The sequence below is a fragment of the Eucalyptus grandis genome, unplaced genomic scaffold (assembly GCF_016545825.1).
Source record: "Eucalyptus grandis isolate ANBG69807.140 unplaced genomic scaffold, ASM1654582v1 tig00002652, whole genome shotgun sequence".
NCBI classification, from domain to species: Eukaryota; Viridiplantae; Streptophyta; class Magnoliopsida; order Myrtales; family Myrtaceae; genus Eucalyptus; species Eucalyptus grandis.
This window is the reverse complement of record NW_024096436.1, coordinates 61,222-72,246: the sequence shown is the minus strand read 5'-3', so window position 1 is coordinate 72,246 and position 11,025 is coordinate 61,222. Positions and strand designations below refer to the sequence as shown.

At 41.4% G+C, this 11,025-nt stretch overlaps 2 pseudogenes; one reads left to right on the top strand and one right to left on the bottom strand.

Moving 5' to 3' along the window:
• Positions 1–3,870: 3,870 nt before the first annotated feature.
• Positions 3,871–7,316, top strand: LOC120290114 (annotated as a pseudogene).
• A 944-nt stretch (positions 7,317–8,260) lies between these two features.
• LOC120290110 lies at positions 8,261–10,140 on the bottom strand (annotated as a pseudogene).
• Positions 10,141–11,025: the final 885 nt, after the last annotated feature.

The following is an 11,025-nucleotide window of genomic DNA, read 5'->3' as shown; positions in this document are numbered from 1 at the left end:
ACCCTTATAAAGAAAAAAACTAACTTTTTTCTTCTCCTTTTTCTTATCTCTCTATTTGTTTTTTCAACGTCTTGACGGCCAATGTCTTATCATCGCTGGGCACAAAAAGATTAAGAACCCTCATAAAAAAAAAAAAAAAAAAAAACTTTTTTTTCTTCTCCTTTTTCTTATCTCTCTATTTGCTTTTTCATCGTCTTGACGGCCAACGTCTTACCATCACTAATATAAAGATATCACTTTTAACTTAAAAGTAAATCTGATAGAAAAAACAAAAAAAGCCCCTACAAACAAATATTTGGTTTCATTTATAACAATATATATATGGTGCCTCGACAATTTTTCCATCATTTGAGAACTAATAGAAGTTCTCCTAGAGTGCTACTATCTAAGAGCAAGATCTCTGAAAATGGATGACATCGTTGTTATGGCTTATTAGAGAGTGAGATATATAAAAGAGGAAGTGGATTGCTTTAAGTTTTGTTTGTTTCATGGAAAATAATAATTTAAAAATATTTTCCTAAAATTAATTGCTTGACCTAATTAGTCAATAAAAAATATTTTCATTATTGACAATAAAATATATCTAAATATTTTCATGAACGGTAAAAATATTTCTTATTCACTCATTTTTGTATGTCATACAGGTTATTGTTTTTAGGAAAATCATTTTCAAATTATTCATTTTTCACGAAATAAACAGAGCATTACTTCTGCTTTCATTAATTTTTTTGTCATGAAGATAGACAGAGAGATGCTTGAATGCGAAAAACGTTTTAAGAGTGGTTATACTGCAACACCCATTGCCAACAACGAAAATTACCAAGCCGTACAATCGATTGCATCTATTTAAAACATCTCAAATGCGCATAGAGCTTCTTCTTTTTTATTGGTCGGTTGCAAGGAGTGTTATGCTCCAGGCTGGCAAACAAGAAGGCTGTCGGAGCGCGACACGTGTCCTTGTGAGACCCACAATTTTAGGCACCCATTTTGAAAATTTTCCTATACTTGTAGCTCTAGAGAGAGTGTTTTCTGGAGGTTGGGACACCTAGAGTGCCATAACTTGGCATGGAGCGATACTTAAGTGTCATAACTTTAAAATGGTACACTTAAGTGCCAATGTCAAAGTAAAATGAGACACTTAAGTGCCACTCCGGCGAAAATCTGGCCAAATGGCTGACGTGGCAATTTTCCGACGAGTTTGGTCCAAAACGGCATCGTTTTGCACGATGACGTGACGGAGAAAATACAAAAACGACGTTGTTTCGTGTCTACGTGTAAATAATAATATAAAAATTAATTAAATTAGATTTAAAATTAATTTTATTTAAAATATTCAAAAAATTTAAAAAATAATAAGAAAAATTTTTAAAAATTAAGGAAAATTTAAATAAAAAAAAGGGGGAGGTCGAACGAGGCGGCCGAGGGCTGAGCCCTCACCGCCGTCGCCGAAGGGCCAGCGACGGAGGGGGAGGGTCGGCCGAGGTCGCCGGCCCCCGGCCGATCCATGGCGGGCTCGCAGCCCTCGGCTGGATCGCGGCGAGGGCTACGACCCTCGCCCCAAATCTGGGTGAGGGCTCGCGAGCCCTCACCGACCCTGTCCGGGGCCCGCGACCTCGGCCGACCCTCCCCACTCTGTCGCCGGCCCTTCTGGCGGCGGCGGGGAGGCGGCGAGGGCCCTCGTCGTCGATCGGCCAGGGCCGGCAACCCCGGCCGACCCTCCCTCCTCCGTCACCGGCCCTTCCCGGGCGACGACGGAGAGGCGGCGGCGGCGAGGGCTCAGCCCTCGCCCGCCCCGTTCGACCTCCCCCTTTTTTAATTTTTCTTAATTTTTAAATTTTTTAAATTTTTCTTATTTTTTAAAATTTTTTGAATATTTTAAATAAAATTAATTTTAAATCTAATTTAATTAATTTTTATATTATTATTTACACGTAGACACAAAACGGCGTTGTTTTTGCATTTTCTCTGCCACGTCGGCGTGCAAAACGACGCCGTTTTGGACCAAACTCGTCGGAAAGTCACCACGTAAGCCATTTGGCCGGATTTTCACCGAAGCGGCACTTAAGTATCCCATTTAACTTCAAAACTGGCACTCAAGTGTACCATTTTAAAGTTATAGCACTGAAGTGTCCTCCCGTGCCAAGTTATGGCACTTGGGTTGTTCTTCCGCCGCGTTTTCTATCACGGGTTCTTTTTTTCGCCTCTCTCTCTACACTCGCTCTCTCCCCCCGATGAAGTCCCTCTCTCTCGCCCTCGCTTTTCCCAACCAACGAACCACGGCAAGCAACTAGCGAACCAAGAGGATACCAACAAGACGACCGCGAGCAACCGACCGGCGTGCGACCTCCCACTCTCTCTGCCCTCTCTCTTTCCTACCAGCAAACGATTGCACGCAACCGACGAACCACCGCATGGAACCGGCGAGAGGACCGCGACTTCCCTCTCTCTCTCTCTCTGCCCTCCTTCTTTCCAACCGACGAACCACCGCACGGGACCGGCGAGAGGACCGCGAGCAATCGATGAACCACTGCACGGGATTGGCAAGAGGACCGTGACCTCCCCCTCTCTCTCGCCCTCCTTCTTTCCAACCGACGAACCACCGCACGGGACCGGCGAGAGGACCGCGAGCAATCGATGAACCACTGCACGGGATTGGCAAGAGGACCGTGACCTCCCCCTCTCTCTCTCTGCCCTCCCTCTTTCCGACCGGTGAACCACCGCGAGCAAATCAAATGTTTTTGTAGAGATCTCCCATCGTCGCCTTCATCTTCATCTTCTTTTTCCCCCCTTTTTTCGTTTTGTTGTTTTTTTTTTCCTAGTGTTCTGATGGTGGATCTGGAGTTGCATATGGAGGATGACGTGATGTCTCACATCGACCTCGACGGCTTCTTCGGCGACCTCCCTGAGGCCAGCGACGTCATCGGCACTTGCTCCTCAACGAACGCGTCATCATCGTCTCTAGACTCAGGGCTCTCGTGGTTCGACTAGATCAAGAACATCTTGATGAAGGACGACGAGGACGGCGGAGTTGTTGGTGGCGAGATTAGGGCTGATTCGAGCCTGGAGTTCTGCGATAGGTTCCTCGCTGACATGCTCGTTGACTCCCCCGGAGATGGGTCTGCGGAGATAGCCAATGGGTCCGACGACACAGAGGAGCCTGGATAGTCAGATTATGGCGGGGTCGACGCTGCAAAGGTTGATGGGGCTAAGGGTGGCGGTGAAGCCTATGATCCTACTTCTAAGAAGCTCAGGAGGTACATTGATTGATCGGTGCTGCTGAATTATTCGATTGGTTGCTTTATGTTGAATTATGTTGTAAGTCTTTGTAAAACTGGAATGAAGGTCATTGGGGAGGGGGTCCATACATCACCTATTTTACCTTTGTAACTCAGTTTCTTGGGAAAGGAAAAATTTATTTAGTGGTTTGCCTATCGACAATGTAGCATTTAGTCAAATGCATAATCCATTACAAATGTTTTGGTATATATAATGTAAAATTGTTTGATTATGTGGTTGATAGAGAGAATATGAGGAGTTCAATGTGCGAATCAATGCTTTGGTTGCAAAGGCACAAAAGATGCCAGAAGAAGGGTGGACAATGCAAGATGGCACTGCCTGGCCTGGAAATAACCCCAGGGATCACCTTGGAATGATACAGGTATACGATATTAACCAGTATTCCAGAAGCATTTAAATCAACCCTCTCCCCTCTTATGCATCTAGTTAGTATTTTCTTTTTGTTGTCGAAAATAATAGGTTTTCCTGGGCCACAGTGGGGGACTTGATACTGATGGAAATGAGCTACCTTGACTTGTTTATGTTTCTCGTGAAAAGCGACCTGGTTTCCAACATAACGAGAAAGCTGGAGCCATGATTGCTTTGGTTTGTCATCTCTATACATCTTATGTAGCTTTTCTTGTCATGTGTCTCTTTTAGTGACAGGCTGACATCTTTAATTGTAAACAAATGAATGTATGTTGGTGTGATTTGGTTTTTCAGTTTAGATTCTTCATTTAGGTTCTTCATCGCTTGCTTGCATTGAAATTTATACCTATATGCATTAGGATCCTGATTAATGGATCTCTATGTTCAAGAAATCGCATTCCAAGTTCACGCTACATTATTGAAGCTTATTCTTTTTGTGCTTTCAGTTCGAATGTACAGTTGGAATTATTTTTTTCAAGGATCAGTTACCTTTTATTTTTTCCCCCGTGGATTGTAATGTTGATAGTGGTGTCTCTAGCTTGTAGTGAGGATTTGTTTATCATAAAGAGATTCATTGTTCTCGACCCTACTTTAACTTAATACTATTTCTCTTCATATTGAGAAACAAATATTACAGTTTGATTTTGCCGCATTGCTGCTTGTCTGAATGTTGTTCTTATCCGCTGGAGAAATTGGTTAGATCTGCTTATTACTTTTTGGCATTTCTGAATTTATAACTTACTGTTTTATTTTGTGCAGATCCGGGCCTCAGCTGTCCTAACCAACGGACCGTATCTTTTGAATGTTGACTGTGATCATTACTTCAATAATAGTAAAGCATTGAAAGAAGCAATGTGTTTCATGATGGATCCCGCTTATGGAAAGAAGACGTGCTATGTGCAGTTCCCACAACATTTTGATGGGATTGACTTGCATGATCAATATGCTAACTGCAACATCGTCTTCTTTGATGTAGGTGTCTCTTCATCTTTTTCCTACTTCCAAAATGCTAGTTGTTTATGTTCATTTGTTGCATTTTTAACTGAGCTAGATTATCTTATTTATGATCTCAATGCAGATTAACTTGAAAGGGCTTGACGGCATCCAAGGTCCTGTCTATGTCGGAACTGGATGTTGTTTCAACAGGCAAGCCCTTTATGGATATGACCCTGTATTGACTGAGGAAGATCTGGAACCAAATATTATTGTAAAGAGTTGTTGTGGTTCAAGAAAGAAGGGGAAGGGTGGCAATAAGAAGTACATTGACAAGAAAAGAGCAATGAAAAGAACTGAATCCACTGTTCCAATTTTCAATATTGAAGATGTTAAGGAGGGGGTTGAAGGTAGGTCTTGATTTAATTATGAGTTTCCTTTTGTATCTTTGGATGTTAGAAAACAGACTTATACTGGTCCAAATGCCTGGACTTACTCCATGATTACTGTCAAAACTAGCCTGAATTGATGTCAGATTGGGGTATCTTACCTTGCCCTTAAAGGACCCCCTTAAGCTTTAGAATAAACCAAAAAATGTCTCTTTTGATGTCACTTAATTGTTCGACTGACTTAACAGTGCCTTTGCTATGTGTTATATCATGTTAACAGCACCAATTTGTTTTGTAGGATATGATGATGAGAGGTCACTCCTGATGTCTCAGAAAAGTCCAGAGAAAAGATTCGGTCAGTCTCCTGTTTTCATTGCGGCTACTTTCATGGAATAGGGTGGCCTACCACCATCTACCAATCCTGCAACACTTTTGAAAGAAGCCATCCATGTTATTAGCTGTGGCTATGAGGACAAGACTGAATGGGGCAAAGAGGTATGTTATGATGTTATGCAATTTCTATTCCAGATGTAAAATTCCATGTCATATGGTAGGAATTGACTTGATGTTCTTTCTACGAACAGATCGGATGGATATATGGTTCTGTTACAGAAGATATTTTGACTGGATTTAAGATGCGTGCTCGGGGCTGGATTTCAATCTATTGTATGCCTCCTCACCCAACATTCAAGGGGTCTGCTCCCATCAATCTTTCTGATAGTTTAAACCAGGTTCTCAGGTGGGCCTTGGGGTCAATTGAGATTTTGTTAAGCAGGCATTGTCCTATATGGTATGGATATAATGGGAAATTGAAGCTCTTGGAGAGATTGGCGTACATCAATACAATTGTGTATCCCCTCACCTCAATACTGCTGATTGCGTATTGTATTCTCCCTGCATTTTGTCTTCTCACTAACAAATTTATTATACCTGAGGTAAGTGATACTTCTCTCTTCATTGTAGAGTATTCAATCTCATGTATTTCATTTGTTGTACGTTAATCCACATTGACTCTATTTAAGCGAGATGAACAAAAGAAGGGTCATTGTTTACTTCTGTCATCTGATCCTAGCATCTCCACCTCTTTGGAATGGAGTTAATGTTCTCTTTGTATTTAGTTTTCGAGTGGCTCTGCATCTTGTTTTAATAAAGCTTGGATGAGAAACCATTAGGAAACATTGGTAAAAGAAGATGCCTAAACATCATTCCAATGGCTATGGTGGTTGAATAATATTCAGCTGATAGCTGGCAAACATAGGCCTTTTGATATAGTTAAATAGAAAGCCCTAAGTCAACCATATTCTAGGTGCCCTTACTGTGGTCACCAAAGTCCTCTTCATAGGTGGACTCTTATTTGTATTCTTTAGAGTATGATCATGATCCTCAATTTCATTTATCTGCATTTTTTTTTAACCTTAAAAATGATGTAGCTGTTAGTCCTGTCTGTTCTGCATCATTTGTACATTTAAAGTAATCTTCATTGACAAAAGATGGCTCAGTTACGATGCTAGTTTCCATCTTTATTAGATATTCTCCTTATTATGCTATACTACCGATTTCATAAACTAAATATAGTTGTCTCTACGCTAGACTATCTAGAGCTACATGTAAGTAATTTCAGCATAATTAGAGATCGTTTCCTCTTTTCTTTCATCTGATGACTGATCCCATGTTAAAAATAAAAATAAAAAAAAATAAAAATTGCAGATAAGCAACTTTGCTAGCATGTGGTTCATTCTCCTTTTCGTCTCAATTTTCGCAACTGGTATTCTTGAGCTCCGTTGGAGTGGTGTCAGCATTGAGGATTGGTGGAGGAATGAGCAGTTCTGGGTCATTGGTGGTACATCCGCTCACCTTTTTGCTGTGTTCCAAGGGCTTCTTAAAGTGCTTTCAGGCATTGATACCAACTTCACAGTCACTTCGAAAGCAGCCGATGGGGAAGGAGACTTTACTGAGCTTTATGTGTTCAAATGGACATCGCTTCTCATTCCTCCGACCACAGTTCTTATCGTGCACGTCATTGGCATTGTAGCAGGTGTCTTTTGCGATTAACAGCAGTATCGGTCATGGGGTCCACTGTTTGGCAAGCTGTTCTTCGCCATATGGGTTATTGCCGACCTTTACCCATTCTGAAGGGTCTGTTGGGTCGGCAGAATCGTACTCATACGATTGTTATTGTGTGGTCTATCCTTCTTGCTTCCATATTCTCATTGCTCGGTACGGATTGACCCTTTCACCTCAGCCTCCACAAAATCTGCTGCAAATGGTCAATGCGGCATCAATCGCTAATTGTATCATGCTCGCCCGTGGGGGAGCCATCTTCAAGTGCTTATTGGTCTTTTATGTATATAACAAGATTCTCATTGCCACCCAAAGTCACTTTTCATCATTGAGGCAATACTTTCGTCCGAGAAGAAGGTGCGTGTAAAACAGAAAAAGCAGAGAATGTCATTTTTTGTCATGTCCTTTCCACAGTTGCCCATGTTGGAAAACAGGCATCTCGAACCTTTGATTCATCTGTTGTTATTTATTGTGCAGTATTTTGTTGTTCGATCACAAGAATGTAGCACTTTCGAACTTAATTCAGCACTTAAAGGTTGAATACAGAACAAGTTCATTGGTCAAGCTTAAGTCGATGCCTTTATTGTTGTTCCCACAATTCTCTTGCAAATTGTCAACAGGTCTCTCATCAAAAAAAGGCTCTACGAAAAGCATTTCCCGCACGTATGCTGTTGTGTTCTTTGTATATCATCAAATTCAGACTTGACGGGGTTGAATTATTGCCACTTTTCGATTTCATACTAAGTAGCAGTCCCTTGGAGCCGCAAGTTTGCCAAGATTGGTAGGGCAGCGAGAGCTTTGCCTTGCAGGGTAACCAGCCACAGTTTGGATCAAAAATAAAATCAACATCCGACGAGATCATTTAATACTGAGCTTTGTTCTGTCAAAGAAAGCTGAACGTACTCAAACCTAAAACTGAAACATACTCCAAACATGAAACTGTTATTCATTCAAACCGACAATCCAGTAAGCAAAAAGCTTTCCTTATGTTAGGTACTCGAAGAGATTTATGCACACGCAAAGTAGCCCCTGTGAAAAACATTGCGTCTCAATCAGCATATTATTGGACAAATTGGCCATCTTTCTTGGTTCGACTCTTGCCAACTCATCTTCTCATGAAAGGCAGTACTTGCTTATCAAAACATGCCACCTTCTTCAGAAACACATAGAACTCCAAAAGAAAAGTAAACCCCTCGAATATCTTTGCGAGTGCATGTAGAACCAACCTTGGTAACAATAACTTCCTTGAAGAATTCTTCTGAAGAAATCGTATGAGCAAAAGAAAAAAACATAAACTAAACCATTCAATCGCAGTATACAAAATAGTCATTTTTATCCACTCTTTCTGTAGATGACCCATAGCAAAAGACCTTGCATTTCTTCTTGTCAAATATGTAGTTACGCCTCTTCATCAGCCTCAACCAGAATCCTCTTGCACGCTTCGTAGCACATGAAGGATATCCCAGCAGCAGGCACCAACTTCATGCAACTAGGGCCTAAACCTCTATATAGACCTCCAACCCCTTCCTGCTCAAGTATGCTCGCAAGAGCATGAACCACGTTTTTGTACACCTGCCTACCGCTGACTGGTCCCACTTGCATATGCTTCCGAGCTACCTCCAAGGGGAAAGTTGCACTACTCGAAATAGCGCCAGCTAATGATCCGATGAGAAGGGTCTCGATGTTCCCAATCTTCTCTTCCTTAAAAAACTTCCGATATGCCTTTCTCGACATGTCATAAGCAAAATAGTTGGTGGCAGCATATGGAATCACTCCGATAAGACTAGGGGCAAGACCTCTATATAATTCTGCGGGTCCCTAGTCCCTCACTATTTTCAAGAACGCATCAAACATACCATCGTAAACTCCCCTCTGCAATATGGAAGGCTCATGTTAACAATGACAAGATTCAATCATATTGTTTTAGCATGCAGCACTATACCTGGACTGTGAGTCGAGTTTTGACCAACTCAAGAGGATATGTGCATATTGTTGAGCTCACACCAGCACAGGCACTTGCAACTAAGGAGGCAGGAAGGGGAAGCTTTGGCTGTTCCCCAGGTTTATGCGACAACTGTTTGTTCACTGTATCATAAGCAAATAGCTGCAATACACAGGACCAAAAATTCAATTGATAATTGAAAGATTGTAGAAGCTGGAGAGATTAAACCTGGCAACAAGGATACAAGGAACCAAGAGAAATCTTGGGCATAGTTAAATGTCAAGTTCCTAATAGTAGATCTCTTCGAACTGCATGCCTACCGCATAATGTTTATTTGATTAATTTCCAAGAAGCCCAACAAAGCAAAACTTAAGCCCACAACTAGCGGCACACTACTTTACAAGTCAAATAAATATTCACAGCAGAGGATAACAGATTGAAGGCAATAGTCTAGCAGTCATGAACAAACCTTAATGACAATCGACAGGAACATCAGGTAGGGAAAACCATAATAGATACATAAGCTATTTAGATTACATGGATGCGGGATAGATTGTAAATATTGTAATGTAGGAGCCAATGCATGTGACCTCCTGAATGATCAAGTCATTGGCAATATTCTTATATACCAAGATGATAACAAGTTCAATTTTACTTCCATGAAGGAAGATCAAGAATTATAATGGTGAGTTGAGATTCAAAAACAAAGTTCTCAGAAAATGTGCGAACCACACTTAAATAGCTTACTTTAACTGAGTTCCCCATAAGATTTGTGATGATCTGCCGAAATCTCCCCGGATCACCAATCAACTTCTGCGGAACATTTTCAGAAATGTAAACTGCTAGCTGCAGATTTGAAGGGGTGGAAATTATTAGATAATGACTCAGGTGAATTAGCAGCACCATTTAACAAAGCCAGTCAATACCTCCACTCCTTTTTCTTGAGATTTCCCCGAGAAGAGGGACAAGACATTATCCAATATGGCCCTTAGATCAAACTGCACAGCCTCAATCTCAATCTTACCAGATTCAATCGTCGCTTGGTCCAAGACCTCATTTATAAGTGAAACCAAATTTGTGCCTTTGAAAATGTAGGAGTCAACTTCAACGATATATTCAGAAGGAGGAAAGACAAGGTTGTGTGGTCATCCTTTATTTGGAACAAGGCCATCACTCCGAGATACTAATTCAATCTCTGGCTAATCACTAAGAACCGGCTTCCTACCCAAGCTTTTCTTATATCTTATGGGAGAATTGGGAGTGAAGTATGTGCCTTTTGCAAGCTCACACCAGATTCTATTGACCACCTCTTCTTTGGTTGCTGCATCATGGCTAGTATGGCTTACTTTTGGGCGGCCAGGTGTAACCTCCCATAGAGAAATGGGACTTGGACAGAAAATCTTCAGTGGGCGATGAGATTCCTCTCAGGTAAGGATTTCTATCACGCCATTGATCGTTTCTCTTTTGGAGCTCTGTGCCATCTCATTTGGAAGTATAGAAACGACATCCTCTTTAGAGAGCATCCGGTTGTGGTTGCAGCTATCAAGAAGCATCTTATTAAAGTGGTGAAGGATAAAGCCTTAACTTTTAAAAGCGTGAAAGATTGCCCGAGAAATAGGAGGTTACAAAGAAACTGGGGCCTTGACCCGTCTATCTTCAGCTCTCCTATGCCGACCGCCTAGGTCGCCTTAGTCTAACCTTGCAAGTTGTTCTTCTTGGCCTTGCGTGGCCTTTTGGTTAGTCTGTCTTTTTTAGTTGTTATCTCGACCCTACGTAGCTATTTTCTTGGGCTTCCTGTTTCGACCCTTGCTTGAGTTGACCGCTTTGCAGTGTTTTGTGTCCGGCGCCCTTTCACTCGATGAGACGTTTGTGTCGTGTTAAGTGCAAGTTTTGTGGTATCGGATCTTGTATATTTGTTGGTTAAAGCTCAATATATCATTATCCTTTACCAAAAAAAAAAAAAAAACTTCAACGATATATCACCATAAGATTCTT